The 26,334-nt window shown below is 45.9% G+C and overlaps 1 long non-coding RNA gene across 1 annotated transcript; it reads right to left on the bottom strand.

Annotated features, from left to right (window-relative positions):
- Nucleotides 1-210: 210 nt before the first annotated feature.
- LOC117201092 (uncharacterized) lies at nt 211-14,258 on the bottom strand. The gene is made up of 2 exons (XR_004483049.2): nt 13,470-14,258; nt 211-3,327 (listed from the first exon to the last, which is right to left on the bottom strand). It is a non-coding gene; the product is annotated as an uncharacterized LOC117201092 (long non-coding RNA).
- Between the last annotated feature and the right edge of the window lie 12,076 nt (nt 14,259-26,334).

The following is a 26,334-nucleotide window of genomic DNA, read 5'->3' as shown; positions in this document are numbered from 1 at the left end:
GCTACTTTGCAGGTCCAAGATACCAGCCTCCTTGATGGGGGCTGCGATAGCTTCTGACTGTTCTCACTGCTTTTACCTTCCACACAGCAGCCAGAGTGACCATTTCAAGAGGGAAATCTGATTCTGTCACCTAGAACACTTCAGTGCTGTACCAGTGTCTTAGTCCTTTCAGGCTGCCATAACAAAAATACCATAGACTGGTGGCTTAAATAACAAACATTTATTTCTCACAGTTCTGGAGGCTGGGAAGTCCAAAATCAAGGTGCTGGCAGATTCGATGTCTGCTGCAAGGCCCCTTCCTAGATCACAGATGACCGTCTTCTCACTGTGTCCTCACATGGTAGAAGGGGCAAGAGAGTCTCTGGAGCCTCTTTTATAAAGACACTAATCCCATTCATGAGAGCTCCACCCTCATGACCTAATCACCTCCCAAAGGTCCCACCTCCTAATACCACTGGGGGTTAGGATTTCACGATATGAACTTTGAGGGGGCACAAACATTCAGTCTGTAACAGTCACTAAGAATATAGGCGTAACTTCTATGATAAAGACCAAAAAATGTAGTTTACACAGGTTAGAAATTTATTACCTTGTCATATATAGTCTGAGTTTAACAGTCTGGGGCTGCTAGGGCTACTCCATGGTGATGCGGAGGCAGTTTCCCTCTATCTTGTTGCTTTGCCATCCTCGGCATATGGCTTCCACCTCATGGTCTAGGATGACTCCTCCAGCCCGGACCATCATGTCTGTACACCAGCCAGTGAGAAGAAAATAGGAGCAAATGGAAGCCTGTCCTTCTGCTCACAACCCACTGGTCAGAACTTGGTCACATGGGCAAATCTGTATGCAAATGAGTCTGGAAAATAGTCTTTAACTGGGTAACCAAAACTCTGGGACTCGAATACTAAAGGAACAGAGGGGAAAACGGATATTCGGGAACAACCAACACTCTGTACTACAAATGGCTTTCCATCGCTCTTACAAAAATACTTTACATGTCTCTTGGTTTTGCCTTTCCAGGCTTCAGCCTCGCCTCCCAGCACACCCCCTCACTCTCTGCCCTCCAACCACACTGGCCTTCTTCCAATTCCTCGAGTGTTCTATGCTACGCCCAACCCCAGAGCCTTTGCAGGAACTATTCCTTCTGCTGGAATGCTTTTCTCCGACATCACCTAATTAACTCTCACTCATTCTTCAGATGTCAGCTCAAGTGTCATTTCCTCAGGTAGGCCTTCTCGGATCCCATTCTAATATAGGTATCTTTCTTAACCACTCTTATCCACCATGAACGCTTCCTTTACAATACTTAGCTCAGTTGTAATTGTACACCTATTTGATAATTATTCAACTAATTCCCATCTCCTCCTTTAGACTGTAAGTCAATACAGGCAAGGCCACTCCAGTTTTGCTCACTGTTGTATCTCCAGTACCTAGCAGAGTGCCAGGGACAAATAACTTTCTTGAAAGAAAAGATAAGTGAGTGACAGTGAGTCCTCAAAACTGTCTGGAAGATACTGACAGGACAGTGTCAGCCGTGTGGACAAGTTCTCAGACCACATGAAGCTTGATCCAGAGACTTCTCAGCTCTATAGTCACTATGGCAGGTCAGGATTATCTGGGTCCTCCTGTGGGCGGAGAATGGCCAGGTTTGATTCTAGCATCCGGTGTATTGCCCTCGTGCCCCTGACTACAAATAGATTCTATCAGGCTTTTAGCGCTCTTGCTTTGATGAGGTTGTATTTTAAAAGAAGGCAAGTTGAATTCTGCCAGATTGCATCTCTGCACAGAAATCCCCACAGCTGCATCACGTGAATGACTGGCTGCTCTGAGATACAGAGCTCAGGATACCCAGAGGGAAGAAGCACTTGGGGATGCCCACTGGAGTTAAAATGGAGTCAACTGGAGAATTTCTGCAAGTCAAAGATTTAACCCCCTCTTCTGCATTATTCCTGGTCCAAACACAAAGACCTCTGCAGACCTCAGGTTTGTGTCTGTATGCTTTTGGCTACAAGTCACAGAAGACTCCTTCTCAGCTGACCTTTCTTGTCACCTATCACAAGGAGTCTGGAGGCAGGGCAGCCCAGGGTTCTTTAATTCAACCGCTGGAACACTCCATGGAAGACCTGACTTCTCTCCATTCCCATTTTATATAAATGGTCTGCCCCTTGCTTTTTTTAATTTGACAATGTATCATTCCAAACAGGATTATAAAGAGCTACCTTATTCTTTGTTTTCTTTTTAAACTGAATAGTATCCCATTTTAAAGAGATACCATAATTTATTTAACCAGTCCCCTCCTGATGAACATTTAATTTGTATTCAGTCTTTTGCTATAACAAACAAGATGCGATGGATACTCGTGCATAAGTTATTTCATGTGCCAGTGAGTGCATCTGAAGATAAATTCCTAGAAGTGAAACTGCTTGGTCACAAGATATATGCAGCATTTGTAATTTTATAGATACTGACAATCTGCTTTTCATGTGGGCTGTACCAACTTACACTGCCCTCCCCAAATATGTACAGCAGTGCTTTAAGTCTTTTTGATACTTTAGCTTAAACATAGAGTGGGAAAACTATGGTGGACGCCTGAACGGTTTCTGCACAGAGAAACAGTCAGTGGGTTGCTTATCAACTCAGTTATTTTAACTGGTAGCAACACAAGCCTCAATCCTCCTTTTCAATAAATCATTAACCCTGTGGACTACCCCACCCCACCATTGTCTGAGGGATCCAGGCTGTCCGTGTGCAGTCCATATTTCAGAACTTAGCACTGTAACTTCATCATTCTATCCACAAATGACTCCTCCCTAGATGTCTTTTCTCTCCATCTCCACCTGGCCATCTCCTAGCCTCCCTTAGACCCAGGTAAGATGTCTTCTCCTCCATTAAACGTTATCTGACACCCCCAGGCAGAATTATTCACTCTTCTCTGCTCCTACAGAATTTTGTTCACACCTCAATCATAGCACGAATCATCTGTAATATAATTATCCGCCTACCCGTCTGTCTCCCACACTGCGCTTCCCAAGGACAGAAACCTCATCTTCTTCATCTTTGGGCCAGTGCCTCTGCACATGGTGCCTGGCACATTAATAGTTCACAGTAAAGGCTTGCTGAAATGAAGTTAGGTAAGGGCACAGTTTTGTAGTACCAGTAGCAAATGTAATAGTACTTCTCTTTTTCCTTTTCTGGTGGTGTTGATCAGAGGGTCAAAAATTCAGATGCTTCTGAATATTTCTTTATTTCCCTTTATGTTTCTGAACTTTCCTCTTCTCCTTGAGCCTGTTCCGTTCTCTGCTATGTCCTCAGTGCCTAAAACAGTACCTGGGAGACAAGAGGCATTTCATAAATAAATTTTGAATAAATGGATACCTCTGATCAGAAGAAACATCTACAGTACAGCTAGGATTTTTTTACCTGTTTGATGTAGCCAGAGGGTATTTCTAAGTTTTCCAAAAGCCTCAAGCTTTGTGCCTCATGTGCCAGTTCTGTGTATCTGGGTATTATTTCACCTCAAATTAATGCATGTAAAAGTGCTTAGCACTATGTCAGGTACTTAGTGCACATCCAGTAAATGTTTTTTTTTTTTTTTTTTTTTTGGCCACAGAGCTTGTGGGATTTTAGTTCCCCAACCAGGGATTGAACCCGGGCCCTTGGCAGTGAAAGCACTGAGTTCTAACCACTGGACCACCAGGGAATGCCCCTATTTTTGTTATTACCGCCACTAACTTAAGCATGCTCCCATCAGTACACCACCTGTGCTAGTCTCTTCATCTCTCTCCCAGCAGATAATGTGGCCTTGATCCCTGGAAAACATCTGAAGCAATTTACCAGCTATGTGACACTGGGCCAGTTTCTTAATTAAGAAACTCTCAGATGCTCAATCTCTTCATTTGGACAACAAGCATTATATTAATATCTATCTCTTGTTACGAAGATTAAATGAGACAAAAATGGACACTGCTTAGCACCATGCAGGGCTCAGAGTGAGCATTCGGCTACCATCGTCACCATCACCAGCAGCAGCAGCATCACAGATGCTGAAGGCTTTCCACCTCTTCTTTTTGAGGGGCTCATTCCCACAGCCCTTCTGGTTGACTATAAACCTTTAGCTGCTTCTGGCGTTTGCAGCATCACCAGGAGGCTTGTCTTGACCATGTGTGGATGAAGTCCCTGCTCTTCCCTTGATGCCCTCCCGCCTGCATTGTTTGAAGATATTTATTTCACTCTCACAAAAATGTTTTGCTCTGACCCATTCCTGAGAGCTGCAAGTAGGCCATAGGAACTTCAAATCACAGAGTACAGAGCCGCCCACTCTTCCTGACCATATCCTGCCTGATGTCCAGTATTTGTCTGACACTTCACCCTGCCATGTAGGCCAATTTTGATGAGTCCTATTTCCCACAGACTCACTTGTGACTTTGCCCTGTAAACTTTCAGTGAACATGAGGTCACCTCTGACCCAGAGGTCATCGTTTCACCTTCTCCTGAGGACCTTCATCTAAAGAGGCAACGATACACTGTCCTTACTAACCCAGCTTTGTGCATGTTACTGTTTTATGAAACAAAACAATAGGAATACCAAGGTATTAGAAATTATAAGGATAATTATAGAGACTAGAAGATAGAACTAACACAGAAGACAGGCAGAGGTTGTCTCTGTGGAGGAAGAAGGGGGATGTAACTGTGGAAGGGTCCACAGGGAGCGTATGGAACCCTCAGAATGTTCTGCTTCTTAACCTAAATAGTGGGTACATGAATGTTCATTGGATGATTAATCTTTAAACGACATATATTCATGTAATAAATATATTTAAGTGTATGTGATGTATTTCTTGATTTTTTGAAAAAAGGAAAATATTTGAAAGAGGAAGGAAGGAAGGAAGGAAAGGAGGGAGGGAGGGAGGGAGGGAGGGAAGAAAGGTGGGAGGAAGTAAGCTGCACCTGTTCATAGGAAAGAACGTGTCAATATCAAAGCCCCAGTTTGGGCTAATACTATTCAGCATCCAGGAGGATCATTTCAACAATGAATCTGTGGATCAGTTTTTAAAAATTTCTGAACTGTGCATTTAATCCAAAATCAAACATTCTAAGCTTCTTTCCTCAGAACATCTTCCAGACCAAGACGTATCTCATGGTTTTAGGGGACAGAATTTCTTAGGGAATCTTGACTTTACAGGTGTTCCTGCAGCAAAGGTGGGACAACCACTCACCAGGCCACAATACAAATCAACTCTTTAGTTTTCATCTTAAAATGAACTCTGTTTCCCATCCCCCAAACTAACTCTGTCACCTGCAGTACTCATATCTCAAACAAAAGACACTCTTACTCTCCAGAACATAAGATACCGTTCGCTCAGCACCAGCGTTCTCAATTTTGAATTATTTTCAAAAGCCTTGCTGGAATTTGTTTCCTGAACTGGCCAAGGCTTAGAATGCATGGTATGGCCACAGCCCCGTCCTAAGACAGTTTCTTAAATACAGATCTCTACACTGTTACCACTTTATGACCTTGTCCTCCACTCTACCCCAACCACGGCTACTAGCCCAGGATTGGGCACCTAACTTATGATAGCTTATCTAGAAGTGAGCCAGTGGCCTGTGCATATTTGTTAAATAGGCAAATAAATGAAAGAATGGTGGCCATGATGTGACCTGGCATAAGAGCTTTGCCAAGAGAATTGACGCTGTCTAAACGAACCAATCAGATCGCTCTCTTGTGGAGCTGAAACTGAGATGCAGAAGTCGGAAGTTGATGACAGGTTGAGAAACTGAGTGAACACAAAAAGATGGGACAAGTGCAGAGGTTTTGAGGCCACAAAGAAGCAGAAGCTATGAGTAAGCAAAATCAATGAACAAGCAAATGATATTCAGAGAAGAGGTTGAGGGGTTGGCCGCCATCAGGGAGAGTAGGAGAATCAAAGAAAGAAACAAGCTGAGTCCCCATGATGGCAGGGAACTGAAGCACTTATGATGTTGTGGGCATGATAACCCTGTGACCCAGTCACAAGTTTACTTAAGGTTCTAACTCACCTTCTAGTTCTCAAATTATGCCCCAGGCTACATAAGGATTAACTGTTCTTGGTTTCTTATAAAATATTTATTGAACTTCTTGCCACATGTAGATGATGTAGATGATGATATTAGAATAAAGTGATATCAGAATAAATCTATAGTGGGGAGGGTGTCTCCATCCCTTGCAATCAGAGGAGCCTAACTAGCACAAGATTTGAGAAGGATCATCTGAAGGATATGCTTGTCATTCATTCATTCAAAAAATGTCTTGTACTGTACTAAGCACTGTACTATGTGCGGGAATCCCTACAGTATCCTCTGTAAGTCTGGTGTAGAGGATAGATAACAGTTATAGCACAATGTGATAACTGACACAACAGAGGTTCACCCAAGATGCAAGGGTGGAGGTAGCGTCCCAGAAAACTTGTCAATATGAGCTGAGACTTAAAGGGACTTTTAGCCATAAAAACAAGGAGGATGTTGAGGAGAGGCAGAAGGAACAGCATAAACAAAGGCACAGAGATCTGAAATGGCTGGTTGTGTTTAGGGAATTGTGAATATATGATTTTTTTCTTTCTTTCTTTCTTTTTTTTTTTTTTGCGTTACACGGGCCTCTCACTGTTGTGGCCTCTCCCATTGCGGAGCACAGGTTCTGGAAGCGCAGGCTCAGCGGCCATGGCTCACGTGCCCAGCCACTCCGCGGCATGTGGGATCTTCCCGGACCAGGGCACGAACCCGTGTCCCCTGCATCGGCAGGCGGACTCTCAACCACTGCGCCACCAGGGAAGCCCGAATACATGATTTTTTACACTAAGCAGAAAGAGCTAGAATTGAGGGAAAGATTAAGAACCCAGGAAAGAAACTCTGTTTCAGGCTATGATGAAGTAGCTAGTACCAGAATAACTCTCTCACTGAAAACAAATATTAAAGCTAGATAAAACACAAACCATAGCTGTTTGATGACATCAAAGAACAACCAAGGCAACCAGGACCTCGAGAACCAAGTTACCAGAGAGAAGGGAAATGTAGAAAGAATGAAAAGCAGAAAAAAGGGTAAATTTGTAGGTAAATTTCATTGAATAATGACTGTTCAGAACAATAAATGTCATCTATTGTGAGGTTTACAATATATTAGAATAAACAATAGTATGAAAGCCAGGAGGGTGCTAAACAGAATTAAAGTGTTGTAAGGTCCTTGAATTGTCTAGAGAAAGGTAAAAGTACTAATTTAAAGGAGACTTTGTTAAGTTAAGGATGTATGCTGTAATATCTAGGGTAACAAAATAATAATAATAACAGTGAATGTGTAACTAACAAGTTATAGAGGAAGGACAGAATAATAAAAAAGTACTGATCAGGGGCTTCCCTGGTGGCACAGTGGTTGAGAGTTCACCTGCCGGTGCAGGGGACACGGGTTTGTGCCCCGGTCCAGGAAGATCCCACATGCCGCAGAGCGGCTGGGCCCGTGAGCCATGGCCGCTGAGCCTGCGCGTCCGGAGCCTGTGCTCTGCAACGGGAGAGGCCACAACAGTGAGAGGCCCGCGTACCTCAAAAAAAAAAAAATACTGATCAATACAAAAGAAGGCAAGAAAAAGATAAAAAGAAACAAAAAACAGTCTGTGACCCATTTTGAGTTAACTTTTGTGAAGGTGGAAGGTCTTTGTCTAGACTCATTTTTTTAGCACATGGACTGTCCAGTTGTTCCAGCACCATTTGCTGAAAGACTGTCTTTTCTCCATCGTATTGCTCTTGCTCTTTTGTCAAAGATCAGTTGACTGCATTGACGTGGGTCTTTATCAGCTCTGTCCATTCTGTTCCATTGATCTATTTGTCTGTCCTATCACTGCTACCACATTATCTTGATTGCTGTAGCTTTATAGTAGGTCTTGAAGCTGGGTAGTGTCAGTCCTCCAACTTCACACTCTCCTTCAAGATTGTATTGGCTATTCTGAGATTTCTTTTTCGACCTGTGTGTTATTTAAAAGTGTGTTGTTTAATCTTCAAGTATTTGGGGATTTTCCAACTATCTTTCTGTTATTGATCTCTAGTTTAATTCCATTGTATGATTTCTATTCTTTTAAATTCGTTAAGGTGTATTTTATGGCCCAGAATGTGGTCTATCTTAGTGAATGTTCCATGTAAGCTTGAGAAGAATGTGCCTTGTGCTGTTGTTGGATGAAGAAGTCCATGAGATGTCCATTATATCCAGTTATTTGATGGTGTTGAGTTCAACTGTATCCTTACTGACTTTTCTGCCTGCTTGATCAATCCATTTCCAATAGAGGGGTAGAAGTCTCTAAACATAATAGTGGATTCATCTTCTTTTCCTTGCAGTTCTATCAGTTTTTGCCTCATGTATTTTGACACTCTGTTGTGAGGTGCATATGCATTAAGGATTATTATGTCTTCTTAGAGAACTGACTCCTTTATCATTATGTAATACCCCTCTTTATCCCTGATAACCTTCTCTGCTCTGAAGTCTGCTCTATCTGAAATTAATGTAGCTATTCCTACTTTCTTTTTTTTTTTTTTAGGTTTTTTTTTTTAAGCAACTAGTGCTCAAGTTGTTTCATTTTGGCTTGCTTTTTTATGAATTTATTTATTTATTTTTGGCTGTGTTACGTCTTTGTTGCTGCGCACGGGCTTTCTCTAGTTGTGGCGAGCGGGGGCTACTCTTCCTTGCAGTGCACAGGCTTCTCATTGCGGTGGCTTCTCTTGCTGTGGAGCATGGGCTCTAGGCACGGGGGCTTCAGTTGTTGTGGCTCACGGGCTCTAGAACGCAGGCTCAGTAGTTGTGGCGCACAACAGGCTTAGCTGCTCTCTGGCATGTGGGATCTTCCCAGACCAGGGCTCGAACCCATGTCTCCTGCAATGGCAAGCTGATTCTTAACCACTGTGCCACCAGGGAAGTCCCCCTACTTTCTTTCAGTTATTGTTAGCATGGTACATCTTTCTCCATCCATTTACTTTTAATTTATATGTGTCTTTGTATTTAAAGTGTGTATCTTGTAGACAACATATAGTTGGCTCTTGTTTTTTTATCTACCCTGACAATCTGTTTTTTAATTGGTGCATTTAGAGCTTTGATGTCCAAAATGATTACTATTGATATAGTTGGGTTAATATTTATGATATATGTTACTGTTTTCTATTTGTCAGCCTTATTCTTTGTCCCTACTTTTTGTCTTCCACTATTTTTCTGCCTTTTGTGGTTTTGAGCATTTTATGATTCCATTTTCTCTCCTTTCTTAGTATATCAACTATGCTTTTTATAAAACTTTTTTTTCAGTGGTTGCCCTAGAGTTTGTAATATACATTTACAGCTAATCCAAGACCACTATCAAATAACATTATATCACTTCACAGGTAGTGTGAATACTGTATAGTAACAAAATCATCCTAATTCCTCCCTCTGATCCCTTTATCATTGCTGACATTCATTTCACTTTTTTTATAAGCATGCATAAGAATATATATATGCATAAGAATATATATATAAAGTAATTGTTGCTATTATTATTTTAAACAAATTGTTATCTGATAGATCAATTGAAAATTTAAAAAATAAAAGTTTTTATTTTACCTATCCTTATTCCTTCTCCAGTGCTCTTCCTTTCTTTATGTATATCCAGGTTGCTGCTTTGTCATTTTCCTTCTCTCTCTGCGCTCCTAGCATACTAATCATAGTTGTTTTTAATTCCCAGCCTGATAATTTCAACCTCCCTGCCATATCTGAGTCTAGTTCTGATGCTTGCTCTGTGTCTTCAAACTGTGTTTTTTGTCTTTTAATATGACTTTTGATTTTTTTCTTGGTTGTCAGGCATGATGTACTGGGTAAGAGAAACTGTTGTAAATAGCTTTTAGTAATATGGTGTAAGGTATAGGGGGAGGGAAAGCATTTTACAGTCCTATGATTAGGTCTCAGTCTTTTAGTGAGTCTGTGATTCTGGACTGTGATCTTCACACATGCTTCTCATTCTCCTTTACCCTCTTAGGTGGGACAGAATGGCTAGCCGGGGGCTGGAGTTCAGTATTTCCTTTCTCACAATTGGAAGGCTAGAGCCAGCCTTCCCTCAGGTCAGTTAGGCTCTGATAAAACCCCAGCAGGTTACGCTCTGAGCTCTGGTTAAATAGTTTCTCCTGAGGACAGACCTTGTTAAAAAGAACAGAATGTTCTGGTATATTTCAAAGTGGTTCCTTTTCCCCCTCCCCTGCCAGAAGCACAGGGGGATTTTTCTCATGATTCACTTGAGAACCTGGTAGAACTACGGTAGGTAATACTCCTAAAAAAGGTGGAAGCCTCTCAATGAATGAGTCCCCTCGGAGTTTTAAACTCTCAGAATTGTCTATACTGAGCCTCCGGCAATTCATCAACTACAGTTCAGGTTTCCTACCCCAGCACTGGTTCCTGCAGAAGCTTCAGCTTGTGGTCTTCTGCTACAGTAAGCTGTGATTCTCTGCATTGGTCCTTCCAATTTGGGCGACAGTGGTTTGCCCTGTGACCTCACTTCTCTTACAGATTTAAGAAGAGTTGTTGACTTTTCAGTTTTTTTCAGCTTTTTATTTGTTGTTAGGACAGAGTAGTGACTTCTAAGCCCAGAAACTGGAAGTCGTTATTTTTTATTATGGACTTCTAGCCTAATTTGCAGAGATTTCAATCCTGTAAAATTTGCTGAGATTTCCTTTATGGCCCAACTTAAAACAAGAATTAAAAGAATCAAATTGTTTCCAAGTAACTTAACTGTATCCCAGAACAAAGTTCAAACACAAATGAATAGAAAATAAGACAGTACCCAACAAAGTAAAATTCACAATGTTTGGCACCCCATGAAAGATTAGCTGACTTACAAAGAAGCAGAAAAATACCACCTGTAAGGAGGAGAAAAATCAGTCAATTGAACCAACCTACAACTGAGACAGAGGTTAGGATTAGCAGACAAGGACATCAAAACAGGTATTATACCTATAACTCCATATGTTCAGAAATAGAGTAGACACATGGAAGATAGTTTTTAAAAGAACTAAATCAATCATCTAGAGATGAGAGTACAATGTGTGAGATGAATAATACACTGAAAGGAATTAGTGACAGATTAGACTGCAGAAGAAAAGATTAGTGAACTTGAAGACACAGACTGTGGTAAGTTTAAGATGTATACTATAAACCCTACACAGCCACTAAAAAAACAAAGAATTATAGCTAAAAAACCAATGAAGCAAATAAAGTAGAATAAAAAAAGTACTCAGTCCAAAAGATGGCTGAAAAGGAGGAAAAGGGAACAAAGAATGGAGAGGACAAATAGAAAACAACAGCAAGCAACGTGATAACCAACCTAACCATATTAAAAATCACATTAAATGTAATTGAATTAATTAAATGAGAGAGATTGTCAGTTTGGATTACAAAAGAAAAAGACCCAACTATGTGCCTCCTAAAATAAATACACTTTAAATATAAAGACGTGAATAGGTAAAAGTATAGAAAAAGACATACCATGTTGGTACTAAAAGAAAGCCAGAGTGGCTATAATAATATCAAAGTAGATTTCAGAGAAAAAACATAACCAAGAGTAAAGAAGGTAATTTATAATGATAAAAGGGTCAAGTCATCAAAAGAACATAACAATCCTAAGTGTTTATGCACCTAAAAACAGAGCTCCGAGATTCACAATGCAAAAACTGATAGAACTGTAAGGAGTAATCCACAATTATACTCAGATTTCAATATCCTTTTGCCAATAATTTACAGAACAAGTTAACAGAAATTCATAAGGATATAGAAGATATGAAGAGCACTATCAACAAACTAGACCTAATTGACATTTATAGAACACTCCACTCAACAAAAAGCATACACATTTTTTTCAGTGGGACATGCAGGTTTGCAGCTGAGAAGAACCATCTAGGTAGGAAACAGACTTGAGAGTCATTAGCTTTCAACTTGTAATTAAAGTCTTGGGAGCAGAGGCAAAGAGAGTGTGGAGGGTGAGAAGAGAGGAGGGCCTGTGACCACAGAATGGGTAAAGGAAGAGGAACCAGCAGAATAGCCCTAGGAGCAGCCTAGAAGTAGGAGATCAGGAGGGTGGATGTTATCAAGACCACATGAAGAGTATTTCACTCTTCATTCCATTTCAGGGAATAGTCCATAAAGTCAAGTCTACATTTTATTCATTCAACAACTCTGAGCACCTGCTACATAGCAGGCACTCTGCTGGGGTCAAAATGGGAAGAGAGAAAGCAGATTCAGACCCTACTCTCCTGGAGTTTACAGTCTAGAGGAAAAGACAATCAAATAAATCTCTCCAATAAATTTGTAATTACAAAGATGGTTTTTTGAGAGCATACATCAGAGGAATGCTATCTTCCCTGTGGAAGAAACATTTGAGCTAGGTCAAGATGGAAAATAAAATACCAAAAGCACAGCAACAAAAGAAAAAATAGATAAATTGGACTTCATCAAAATTAAAAACTTTTGTACTTCAAAGAACACCAACAAGAAAGTGAAAAGACCACCTGAGCAGAGGAGAAAATGCTGGCAAAACGTATAAAGGATAAAGGACTTCTTTCTAGATATAGAAGAACTCCTAAAACTCAATAACAAAAAGACAAATAATCCAACTGAAAAATGAAGAGAAGATATGAATAGACACTTAACCAAAGAAGATATACAAATGGCTAATAAGCATGTGAAAGTAAGTTCAAAATCACTTGCATTAAGGAAATGCAAACCAAAACCATAATGAGATACCACGTCACACCCAAAAGGATGGTAATGATAGTAATTTTTAAAATGGAAAATAACAAGTGTTGGTGAGTGTATTAGTTTCCTAAAGCTGCCATAACAAAGTACCATAAATTGAGTGGCTTAAGTAACAGAAATTTACTGTCCCACAGTTTTTGAGGTGTTAACAGATAAACTGAGGCACATATAAAATGGGTGAAGGAACACGTGCAAAAGTTTTGTATCGGGAAAAGAGCATGGCTCATTGGAGAAATGAAAGATCAGTGTGTGTGACTGGGACGACACTGGAGAGGACTGGGTCTGACCATGCAGGTTGGAGATTTGGGTCTTATCCTAAAAGCAAAGGGGAGCCACTGAAAGATTTTAAGTAGAGGCGGACAGGACTTACATTTGAAAAGAGCATTGGTAGCAAAGGAGAGTCAATTAAGATTAAGACTGAAAAGTTAGATTTAGCAACAAAGAAGTTAGTGACCTTGGACAAAATCAATCCAGGTGAAGAGACAGGATGACTAATTTGGGGAATTGGAAGGGAAGTGGAGTCGGCAAAATTATACTACACTTGGTAAAGCCTCTCCCTATTCCAGTCTCCAGGGAAACAGACCAAAAATATACTTGGCTTGAGAAACAACAAAAGACATGTTTGCATGCATATTCACTCACAGCCGGTTCACCAGCTGATTCTGTTTCTGTTCAAGAATTCCAAACTTACCCTGACACAGAGGGAGGACCCATGGCTGCAGTTCTTCTGATGGTTCTCTCTCACCAGATCCTGGCCTTCTTTCATCGCTGGCAGGGGTGGATGAGGGCTGCCACCATTGGAGATTTGGAGACACTTCAGAAACACAACTTTTTCCCTTTTATCTTTACTGGGCCTCTCAGTAAAGATAACTCCTCTGAACTCTGCACAACCCAGAACCCAAAGGCAGGCCAAGTAGACACACTCAAGCCCTACTCACGGGAAGACCCTACTTAAAAATGCCCCAAGCTGCCCTAGCTACTTCAGTGCTCCCAGATAGGAAAGTCCCAGTGGAAAGAGGCAGCTGTCTTAACAGATGTGGGTTAAAATATCTTAGTTTTGCTAATTTTATAAAAACATTATCTTGTAAACACGTTGCTAAGATTCCTTCCATGGCCATAGACTGGGCCTGGGTAAGTGGGCGTCCAGAAAGTGAAGTTTGGTTAGTGTCAGAGCAAACCACCTCTGCTGTCACAAAGGCTCCTTAAAAGGCTGAGCCAAAGGGTGGGAACTTTATCCACATTTGGAGGGAGGTGCAGCGGCCCGGGCTGAGCTCTGGGGAGACAAGAAGGGGCTTCGTCACAGTGGCTCACGGAGCGTGGCCGGCCCCGGGTAGCTGCCCAATGAACGAAGCTGTGGCCACTCCCGGCCTAATCCCAGGCCGAGGTCTCCGCTGACCTAACGTCCCGCTCCTGCGGCGCTCGACCGATTCCCAGAAGGGACAGCGACCTCCAACTCACTCTCCCCTCCCGCAGGTTTCAAAAGGAGCGCACTCCCTCGGGCCCGCCTCCTCACTTCCGGCCTGGAAACCTGTTAGTCCCGCCAGGTCTCGCGATATTGCTTCTTCTCGCCGGCCGAGCCGACCCGGATAGCCGACCTCGTAGGTCTGCAGGCGGTGACCCTTTTTGGATGTCCTTTGGGATGCTGGATCTTCGCCCGGCCCGTTTTCTACCAGCACGAACGGGTCCATAAAGGCCCACCGGCTCACTTAAGTCCAACGGGCCCTAGTGGTTCAGATAACGGGCGTCAGGGATTCGCCTTCCACCCCGTGCCCATGCCTGACTGTGGCCCTGGTCGAGTTTTGCAAAAATATTAATGACTGCCTAGGCGTTCACTAGAATGTGATTTTTACCCTCATTATACAGATGGGGAAACTGAGGCTTAAAAGTGAAGGAACCGGCCGAGGGTCACAGAAAAGGATGCGACCAAAATTCGAACCCAGTCTGACTCCAGCTCTGAAGGCTCGTGGCAGAACAATTTGTGAACAGATCACTCCTCCCCCTAGATTCCTAGAGGAGAGCGTAGCTCAGTGAAAAGTGTCCCAGCTTTGGGTTCACACAGACTCAGGTTCATACGAAAATCTAGACACTTCCTTGCTATGTGACCTTGAACAACTTGGTTAACCTTTCTGAGGCTCTTTCACTGATAGATGCGGGTAATGATACTTCATGGGATTATTGTGAGTGGTCTGTATGTTCAGGGCCTACTCCAAAGTAAGCACTCAATAGGTGGAAGCTACTGCTATTAATAATTCTTTTTATCCCCTTACATGTTGTACAGCGTTCAATGTTTAGGAGATAATAAATAAACCATAAGTGAAAGAGTGAATGAATGGAGGGAGAAATGAAATAAGTCTGGCCAGGTACCAGGTGGTCCTTGCCTCCAGCTCACTAATCTCTTACCCCCTTAGCTGATGTGGCTGCACTTCAAAGGGCTTGCAGTGGGAAATGACTGCTTATCTTCCACACAGGTGTGCGTGTGTGTGTGTGTTTTAACTTGTTATTGAAGTAAGATACAGAAAAGCACACAAATCTTAAGTGCACTCAAGTTTTCTTTTTTGTTTTTTTGTTTTTTGCGGTACACGGGCCTCTCACTGTTGTGGCCTCTCCCATTGCGGAGCACAGGCTCCAGACGCGCAGGCTCAGTGACCATGGCTCACGGGCCCAGCCGCTCCGCAGCATATGGGATCTTCCCAGACCGGGGCACGAACCCGGGTCCCCTGCATCGGCAGGTGGACTCTCAACCACTGCGCCACCAGGGAAGCCCGCACTCAAGTTTTTATAAAATGAGCATGCTGGTGTAACCAGCCCCTTGACGAAGAAGCAAAACATTACCAGCTCTCAGAATCCCCCTCATGTTTCCTTCCAGTCACTACTTCCCCTGCAGGGGTAACCACTATTCTGCCTTCCAGCAGAAATTAGTTTTCCCTGTTTTTGCACAGGATGCAACTGAAATCATATAGTGGACCCCTGTGCCCATGACCTCCTGGCATGCCTCTCCCTCTCTGAGGTAGAAAATGATATTCTGCTGCTGCTTCTTCTCAAAAGGGTTCCGATGGTAGAGATATGTGTGCCCCTGGTAGTCCCTGTCTTTGCCATTATACCCCAGATCTTTCCTTCACAAGGAAGGCCCTCGGAAAGTGGGAGATGGGGATGCACTGAGCCACAAGCTGGTCATATCCAGCCTCACACCATTCCAAATAACAGTCTTCCCTCTTCTCTGTTCGATGCACCCTTCCCCCCCCCCCACTGAAACCCCTTTCTCACTCAGGGTGATGCACTCTCAGAGATTCTGCTGTTCTTCCCTGTGGTATGGGGTCCACCACAGTCCCTGGCCCACTAGACATGTCTGTTCATCCCCAAACCCAAATTGTGGGCATGGTTTCGTTCTCTTCCAAATGTCATATAGGTTAAGGGACCTGGCTTAAGGGTTCTGGGTGTTCTGTCTCAAGGGGGCAGTGTTGCCTAATACCATGAGACAGCCCAGTCCCTAGCCCAGGCAAGAAACCCCATTACACAGATATTATCATCAAACCCGTGTTACAAATGCGGAGGGTAAGACTTAAAGAAGTTTAAAGGATTTGTCCAAAACCGTATAGTTTGCAAGTGACGAGAATTAGACTTTGGGAGTGCCGTTTGATGTAGGTCTAGAAAGCTGGGTATCTCCTGAAGACCTCTATTCAATGAGACTGAAATGGACAAGTTGCATAGATATTTTACATATTTTCTACCTAGTACTCAGAAGAATTCCAGGAGACATGTGTTTTTATTTCCATATGGCAGATGCAGAAATTGAGATCCAGAGAAATTATTTTGTCCAAGGTCACAGGGATAGTGAGACTAAATTAAGATTCAACCCCTCTCAACCCATAGTTTGCCCCGCAAAGCATGGCTCTTTCCTCTGCCCTGAACCACACTAAGCAGAAGGTTTTTGACAAATGCAGATATGAGTGGTACGTGGGATAGGAGAGTAGGGGAACATTCCAGAGAGAACAAAGCATGTTCCACAAAGGGGCTCTTTTGATTCTCTATTATTGTGGAACAAACCACCCCCAATTTTAGTGGCTTAAAATAACAATTTATTATTAGCTTCACAGTCCTATGGGACACTCAGCTGGGCAGTTCTCGCTTGGGGTCTCTTATGCAACTGCAGTCAGGTGGAGGTTGGGGCTGGAGTCATCTGAAGGCTCAACTCTGCTGGATATCCAAAGTGGCTTTTTAAAATCACGTGTCTGGTATCTCATCTGAATTAGCTGAAACAGATGGGGACTAACCAGGAATTTCTCTCGCCACACATGTGTTTGCATGTGTTTGCTTAGATTTCCTCATAGCATGGTTGTCTCAGAGTAAATGGACCTCATACATGGTGACTGGCTTCCCCTAGAGTAAATATTCCAAGAGGCTGAGGCAGAAGCTGCAAGACTTCTTTTTTTTTTTTTTGGCTGTGTTGGGTCTTCGTTGCTGCCCGCAGACTTTCTCTAGTTGTGGCGAGCAGGGGCTATTCTTCATTGCAGTGCACGGGCTTCTCATTGCGGTGGCTTCTCTTGTTGCAGAGCATGGGCTCTAGAGCGCATGGGCTTCAGTAGTCGCAGCACGCGGTCTCAGTAGTTGTGGCTCGCGGGCTGTAGAGCACAGGCTCAGTAGTTGTGGTGCACGGGCTTAGTTGCTCCGTGACATGTGGGGTCTTCCCGGACCAGGGCTCGAACCCGTGTTCCTTGCACTGGCAGGAGGATTCCTAACCACTGCACCACCAGGGAAACCTCTGCAAAACTTCTTATGCCCTGTCTTTGGGAGTCATGCCGTGTCACTTCCACAGCATGCTATCCATGAAGATGAATCACAGGCCATCCCAGATTCAAGGGCAGGAGACAATACTTAGGTGTGAATATCAGGAAGAGTGGTTCAATAGGAACGATCTTTGGAGATCAGTTGCTACAAGGGGCTGAGGCAGGAAGGATCAGCTCAGGGGACTGCACGTAATCCTGCTTCAGTGGAACATGTTGTGCAAGGGAGAAAAAACTAGAGGTGGTGCTTTGTGGCAGATGGTGGAGAGCTTCAGTGACATGCTCAGGAACCCGTATATGGGTACACACTGGGTTCTTAGGCTGCCCAGCATCTGAGCCTCCTTCCTGTGTTGGAGTAGCGTCCTTAGTGGATGTCTTAATGAGACATCCCTTGACCCCTGGCAGGAAGGTCACAGGACTATGACCTCAACAGTGTGCCAAATTGATGACCCCACTCAGGACTCTGAATCTTCGGCAAGTGACCCCAGGAAGCAGATGACTGTTTATGATTCGAGGCAGCACCAGTCAGGTCTCAGGGTGGTGGTGGCCTTGTGAGAGCCCAGAGCCCAGAGGAAGCAGCCCCCTAGTCAGGCTGCTCCTGAGCAAGACCTGAATAAGGTTCTGGCGGCCTAGCTTCTCTTGATTCCTGCCTATTTCCTGAGCCTGATTCTTGAGGCTTCCTGTCAATTCTGTGAGCTGCCTGATATCATTCCAGTACATTCCTCTTCTACCTAAGTGAACCAGAGTCCATTTCTACTGTTTGCAATTAAGAGCCCTATTTGGTACAAAGACCCATTGAAAGCTTCAGCCAGAGGACATGACATGATCAGAGCACTTTAGGGGAGAGAAAAATTGAAAACTCTGACAGAGGTGGATTGAGGAGGCCAGTTGGGAGGCCGTTGTGACATTTGAGTGTGTGATGAGCTATGATATTGACAGCACCGATGAAGTGAGTGAATGGGCAGGTTTTGGCCACTCACGGAATATGGAAAAGAAAGGAGAGGGAAAAGTCCAAGCTGACAGGAGTTTTGAGCCTTAGTAACTAGGAAAATGATGATGTTACAAAGAGAAGAAGCAAGCCAGGGAGAACTAGTTTGAGGGGGAAATCATTCATTCATTCATTTAACAAACACTGAATGCCTCCTCTATGTCAGGCACTGTTCTAGGCGTTAAGAAGACATCAGTGAACAAAACAAAATTTCATTCCTTATATTAACAAATACGTACATGAGATCATGAAACTGCCTTGATTAAGCTTTAGTTTGTGGTGCCACAGACACATGGCAAAACATGTTTAGCCGGAACTTCAGAAAAGATCCTACAAAGGAAGCCTGGGCCTAAAGACAGATTGGTAGTCATTCTCAAAGACATTTCATTCGTTCATTCACTTACATCTATTGAGTACCTACTATGTACTCAGTACCATTCTTGCCGTAGAAAGCGAGTGGAGGGGGGAGACAGAGAGAGTCTCAGCTCTCACAGAATTTCCATTATAGAGCATAGAGGCAGACAGTAAACAAATACACAAATACGTCAAATATGTGATGTATACTCTGAAGAAAAATAAAGGAAGGTAAAGGTAAGAGAAGTTCTGCTCTTTTAGATAGGATGCTCTGTAAAGGCCCCTCTTGGTTTTTGTTTTTGTTTTTTTGCGGTATGCGGGCCTCTCACTGTTGTGGCCTCTCCCGTTGCGGAGCACAGGCTCCGGACGTGCAGGCTCAGCGGCCATGGCTCATGGGCCCAGCCGCTCCGCGGCATGTGGGATCCTCCCGGACCGGGGCACGAACCAGTGTCCCTGCATCGGCAGGCGGACTCTCAACCACTGCACCATCAGGGAAGCCCAAGGCCCCTCTTGGAAAGAGATGTTTGAGTCAAGTCCTGAATGCAGGGGGGCAACATCCATGTAGTTTTCTAGGGGAAACATATTTCAGGCAGAGAGAATAATGAGTGCAAAGACACTGAGGTTGGACAATTTGTTTTGTTCAAAGAGCTTCTAGGAGGTCAGTGTGGCTAAAGCAAAATTGATGAGGGCAGAGTAGAGGAGGGCAGAGTAGAGGAGGGCAGAGTAGAGGAGGGCAGAGTAGAGGAGGGCAGAGTAGAGGAGGGCAGAAGTAGAGGTGCAGGTGGTAGGGAGCAGATCTTGTAAGGCCCTGTCGTTATAAGTACTTTGGCTCTTGTTCTGAGTGAAATAGGAAGAGTTTGGACAATTTTGAGCAGAGGAGGTGCGCTCCATGATTAATACTTCAAAAGGATCACTCTGGTTGCTGTGTATAGAGTATACTCGTAGTTTGTAAGGGCAGAAGCAGGGAGATCAACTAAGAGATAATTGCAGTCATTCAAGGCAAGAGACTATGGTCTCTTGCACCGTGATGGCAATGATGGAGGAGACGACATGTGACCAAACTCTAGATATAAACTGAAGGAGAACCAGCAAGATCTGCTGATGGGTTGGATGTGAGGCGTCAGAGAAATAAAGGAGTCCAGCGCCTCCAGAGTTTTCAACAGGAAGATCCTCTGACATTTACTGAATAGGAAAGATTGAGAAGTATTTCTAAGCCTCAAGAGAGTAAAATTGTTTCCAGCCTTCCTGCCTGCCCGCCTTTCTGAACTAGTTTTTCTGGCTGAAAAGCCATGATGTGGGGCTAACAAAGGGAAGCATCCATGTGGGGGCAGAGTGGACATCAGGCTGTCATAGGTTATCAAGGCCAAGATGCGAGAAGAGGATGTCTGCAAGGTGAGTGGAGGGGGCGGCAGCAGCAGTCAGGAACATGTTACTTACAAAGGGATTACTCCAACAAGAAGGGAGAAGGAAGTTGCACAAATAAAAAGGGAGAAAATTAGAATAAATCCTATAGTGTTGGATGGGAATTGAAGGCATTGTGTGAACACATGGTTTTCTACATACTTTGATAAATGATAGATAGATAGATAATGTGTGTTTAATCATACACAAATTTCCTAGCACTCTCCATAAAAGGCCCGGAAGCAGTGATATCCCAAGAACAATGAGCACACCTGGCACCCAGATCTTGATTTCTAAATACCATTCTCTACTAAAAGAAACAAAGTCCCTCGGAGAAATGGCTGATTACAGGACTTGAGCAGAGAAAGTACAAGATGAGCCCTGAACATCTTCTTGTGCCAGAAAGTAAGGAAGTACTCAAAGAATTGTGGTGACAGAAGCCAGCCCGGCAGCTGGCCGAGTCTGGGAAATTCTAAGCATCAGAATAAATAATGAAGCAATGAGTGAAACACTCACATCTGTAATATTGCTGCATAAAGTTGTATAGCCTGAATCTAATCATGAGGAAACAACAGACAAACCCAGGTTGAGGGACATTCTACAATGTAATAGGTCTGTAACCTTCTAAATCATCCTGGTCATAAAAGTAAAGGAAATCTTGGGAACTGTCTCAGACTGAAGGAGACTGGAAAGACATGACAACTAAATGCAATGAATAATTCTGGACTGGATCTTTTCATCATTAGGCCAATTGACGAAAGTTCAGTAAGGTCTGGGAGTTAGACAGTATTAATGTATCAATGTTAATTTCCTGATTGTGAGCATTGTATTAGGTTATGTAGGAGAATATACGCTAAAGTATATACATTAAAGTATTAGGGGTGATGAGGCATTGTGTAGGTAATTTATTCTCAAGTTCAGGGAAGGGGAAAGTTCTTTGTACTATTGTAACTTTTCTGTTACACCAAATAAAAAGAAAAAAGAGAAGGAAAGAGTGAATGGAATCCCTGAGGCAGTGGAGAATGAGAGAACTAGGCTGGGCAACATCAAACACGTGGACTAAAGGATTGAATATGTCTAAGGGGAGGACATTTAATGAAGTGTAGTGCTGCAAAGAGACCAAAGAGGATCAAGACTGAGAAGAAGGTATTAAAATTATTTTCTATATTGTTAATCATGACAGCATCTTTATACACACGCAGTACAATAAATCAGCAGTTCCACTCGCAACAGTACTGGAGATGCATGTGGATTTGAGGACCCTCTAACAACTTCTCAGTTCCCTAGGCTCTGAAGTTCAGAGGTTGGAAGCCTGCTTTCCCTACAAAGTTTTATGATTTTAAAAAGAAAATCCCAATGACATAATCATATTAGCTCTTGTCAGGAGGTCTCCCTAATTCCTACTTTTAAAAGGGTTCTTTTTAAAATTTAATGTATTCTAATGATGTAATTCGATTCTCACATTTTGGGCAAAAATATTCTGGATATGGAATTTTTATTGTGCCGAAGTATTACATGTTCATTATAGATAAACAAAAAATGTAGATAAAATAGAGACAAATTTTAAACCACCTATAATTCCATCATCCAAAAAATGATTTCTGTTAGCGTTTTACTGCCTACTTTAGACTTTAAAAATGCAAATGACATCTATAATTTTTGTTGCGATAAAGGAGGGATCCTTCCCTGTGCTATTTTGTACCTTGCACACACACGCCCCCCCCCCCATAAAGAGCAAACAACTCAGTCTCAGTCCCTAAATATACTTCAAACCACCTCATTTTTAAGGGCACTGCGAGGAATCCCATTGAACAGATGGGCGGCGATTTATGTAATCGTGTTCCTATTTGCGGACTTTCACATTGGGCTCCAAGAGATCGCACCTCAGTACTTGCCCTCGAAGCCTGGACGACTAGAGAGGATGGGAGGTTGGGGGACAGTTAGGTCGCCGGACAAGGTTTTGAGCACGCAAAGACCGAGGAAAGAGAGTCAGAGAGGCCGCGGCCGGCAAAGAGCAAAGGGCCCAAAAAGTCGTATTTGGGAGCGACGTGAGGCAGAGGGTGGGGTGTACCCAACGGCAAGGGGCGCCAAATGGGTGGAACCCCAAATCCTTGGAACTGGAGCGATACCCCAGACCGGCGGCGGCAGCTGGAGATCCAGGCCGGAAAGCTGGTGCGCCGCGGCTCCGCACCAACAGAGGGCGCTGGGTCCACAGCAGTTCGAAGGGGGCGGGTCCCAGCTGCCGGCCAGATGTGGGCAGCTGGACCACGGGAGACTTGAGCTCTACCCTAGCCACTGCAGACCGGTGGGCGAGGGGAGAGGGAAGAAGGGATGGCAGGGGGCAAAGGTGGTGGCAGAATACCCGACGTCGCTGCCCCGCAGGCTCCCGGACTGCCTTGCATTATGGGGTAGAAGTGCGGGAGCCTCTTGCCCAGCGGGGGCGCCGTTTTCCGATTCCCAGAAAAGTGCGATACCGGCTGTCAGCCGCCCTGGGGCTAGCTCAGCACAACAGAGCCGGGTCCACCGGGCGGGACATTGGGCCAGGAGAGACCCACGCGATCGTCTGCGGTGGGAAAGAGACCTGGCTTGAGGGCTTTGAACTCTTGCGTTCACACACACACACACACACACATCCTCCCTGCGCTCTTTCTGCCCTGGGTGCAGTGTGCATTCGAGGAGGGAGGAACTGAGGCAGCGCAGGACTGAGCACCGAGTAGACCCTCCTCCCCGTCTTGTCTGGAGCGGAGACTTTGGGCTAGAGGGCCGCAGCCCGAAGCTCCAGTGAAGGACCCCTGGCCGGGGACTACCCCAGGGACCCCGCCGCCTGGACCTGCTGAGGTCCCCACCCCGGCCGCTTCCTGGACTCCGGAGTAATCAGCTGCTGCGCGCATGCTGTAATTGGCGGTGCAGGCCCTGCCGGGCAGAGGACGCGCGGGCGGCGCAGGGGAGGGCGAGGGGCTTAATTGCAGGGCTTCGGGTCGCAGTCTGGGATGCAGCTCCGCTTGCGGGGGGAGGGGATGGACACTTAGCTCGGCGAACCAGACCTCGGAGGAAGCCAAAAGACCTTCGGGGTCGGCAGTTCGGATCCCTTCCTCAGAAACGGGGTTTAGGGGCTTGAACCCCAGCGAGAGTGAGGGGGGAGGACCGGGACATCTCCGGAGATCTGGGGGTGGCGAGGGCAGATTCCAAACTCCCCATCCCAACCCCAGAAGCCCTGGAGCGTCTTGTCCGAGACTCCTCCCTCGTTCTGACCCTCTAGCCTCCCCTTTCTGCTGCCCCCATCACCCCCCTTCTCGTATCCCCGGGGCGCTCCCACCCTGGGGAAGAATGTGCCCTCCTAGCGCACCCTTGCCATGGTAACGGCACACCCCCACCCCCGCGCACCGCAGCGGCCCGGCCTGGCCCGGAGGGCTGCGAGAAAAGGGGGGTGGGGTGGGCGCCTCCCAGCCCTGCGGACACACCTCAACTGCCCTGGTTGCCACAGCAACCGGAGGCGTTTGGAAGTGCGCAGCCGCGAAGTGGCAAAGGGCTCTCCACGATCCCGCACCCCTCTAATCCACCAGCAGAGGACCGTGGCTCCTGGGAAGGACTGCCACCCCCCAACTTCAAGGACAAAGTCCAGAGAGGGACCACGGGGCGTCTCAGTTTCCACGCAGGGCAAGCCTAGGGAACAAAGGCAGCCGGAGCCCCCAAAGAGCCTGGAACTTGAAAAGGGATCCCCTGCGCCAGCCCGTCCCCCTCCCCCCGCAGAGCCCGAGGGGGGCGCTGGCAGCAGGAAGCCAGGGAAGGGCCCGGAGGCGCGTAGGCCCCACAGCAGAGCGGTGATTACAGGGACCTGTCCCTCCCGCCCCGGCTCCCACTCTCATTAAGTCATTTTTTCCCCTGTTGGAAAGTCCCCGTGCCTTGAGCGCAGGAGTTGGGGCGACCGCAGGCAGCTGCCGGCAACCACATGAGAAGGGGGGGTGGGAGGGGTGGAGGGAGGCCGCGACTAGGGCCTGGCCAAGCTCCAACGTGGAAGGCCCCCTGCCGGGGGCTAGCTGGGGGCGCATTAATTCGGAGGAAGGCGAGGGAGGGCCGGGATGCCCCTGACCTCATTTCTCACCCACCTGGCCCTCCTACAGCTGCCGAGGCCTCTACCTTTGCCTCTCCCTCTTTTTTCTGACCCTGGGACCTTGGGCGACAAAAAAGCAGGATGCCTGGGTTGTGATCCCCACCCCAGTCTGGCTGCCTCTCCCTGACCTTTAACCCACCACTGCCTGCTGATCTATCCACCACCTCATTCTCTCTTACTTCCCTCCCTTCTTCCCTTTGGGACCATCCAGGCTCCATGCTATTTTTTCCTCCTGCAAGGAGTTGGCCCAATGTCCCTCAAGGTGAAAGGTGTTGGGGGTGGGGATGGCTTCCTCCCCCTCTGAGTGAAGTCTGGTCCACCCTCTCTTCTTATTTCCAAATCTGAACCTTGGTCCTCTCCTAGCTCTTGGCAAGTTCTTCCTCCTATTTACTTCCACCGTCCCACTTTATTTCAGCCCATTTCCCCTATTTCCAACCGGCACATTGATTTCTGCCTCACTCGTAGCCAGAGTGCATAAACCCGGGGCCTCCTGGGCCCCATTTTCCCACCACTTATCACCTCCGTATCTCCCTTTAGGGTCAACCAAATCCCATACACCCCTTTTCAAATGTGGGGTTCAGCTTTGGTCCAGACTCTAGTCAGCTTCAGGCCCAGAGAAAGGATGGGGGTGGGCAACACCCTATTTGTTCCTTCTCCAACTTTTCCTCTCTCCCTTTACAGGTAAAGCTAGCATGTATCAGATCACCATGATTTGACTTGACTGGGATATGTCCCCCACAGCCTGGTGTCCAGTCCCCTGTCCCACCCCATAGCCCACCCCTCCCTCTAGAGGCAGCACGCCCTGCAGTGTTACAGCTCCTACCTCATTATCCCAGCCCTCATCCTGCGTCTCTCATCTTCAGTCTCTCCTCCCCCAACTCTGTCCTCTTAAAGCCTGGAAGGCAGAGGAGGCTGAAACCACAGCTAACGCTGTAGTGGACACTGCTGGGGGCTGGGCAGGGGGTGAGAGTACCCCCCCAGGCCTTCATTGCCCCTCCCTTCCCTCCTACCCTGAATGGGAGGGAGGGAGGAGGCAGCGAACCCAGCCCCCAAAGCTTTCTCCTGGGTGAACAAGAGGAAAGGAATGAAGCAGGTGTGTCTGGCTGCTCCTGCCCACCCCTCCTCCTGGGGGACTCTCACCCGCCTGCCTGTGGTACTGTCTTTAGGGGGATGGGGAGAGAAACCCTGTCCTCTCCAGAGGCAGCAGAACTGAGCATGTGAAATGTCCTGCTGCCTTAGTCATGTCTGAGAGCTGCTGGGATGCAGGAGTTGGAGGGAAGGGAGCTGAGGGCAAGCGCATGAGGGCAAGTCTCCCAGGTGGTGGGCCTGCAGGCGTGCATCACCATGAGAGCCTCCTTTCCTTCTCAGCCCTACCCAGAGGTAGGGAGACATGGGTCAGGGCCAGGGAAGTATGGAGATGCAGGTAGGCTGGCAACTGGGAAAAGGAACAAGACTTCATCCTTTGTTGGTTCATCGAGAAGGGTGCCACTCTGGGGTGAACTGAGGCAGGCACAGGACTCTCCACTGTGAGCAGCAGGAGGCCCGGATGAAGTTGGTGAAGGGTTCTTTCCCCGAGAACTTGACCCCACCTCCCTCTCCACTGCCTCCTCCTTGAGGGTCTGTTCCAGAAAAACATCAGATCTGAGAGCCAAGGAGAGTGCAATGCTGGACCCAGGCCACCAGCTTAGCAGCGTTCTTATGGGGGTATGGAGGAGGGGCTGGTTGACCTGCCAAGGGACATCCTGAGCCAGGGATCTGGGGGCACAAGAGACCCAGGAAGGATATCCCCCACCCCCAGCCTTACTTACATACCCCGCCTCCCCTGCCTGGACTCAAAGAGACCAGAATCCAGACAGCGAGTCTCCTGGCCCTCCCCTGCCACCCTTCTCCAGGCTGCACCTCCTAGCCCCACCTGCTCCCT

This window comes from Orcinus orca, chromosome 7 (assembly GCF_937001465.1).
Source record: "Orcinus orca chromosome 7, mOrcOrc1.1, whole genome shotgun sequence".
In the NCBI taxonomy this organism is placed as follows: domain Eukaryota; kingdom Metazoa; phylum Chordata; class Mammalia; order Artiodactyla; family Delphinidae; genus Orcinus; species Orcinus orca.
This window is presented reverse-complemented; position numbering and strand designations above follow the sequence as displayed.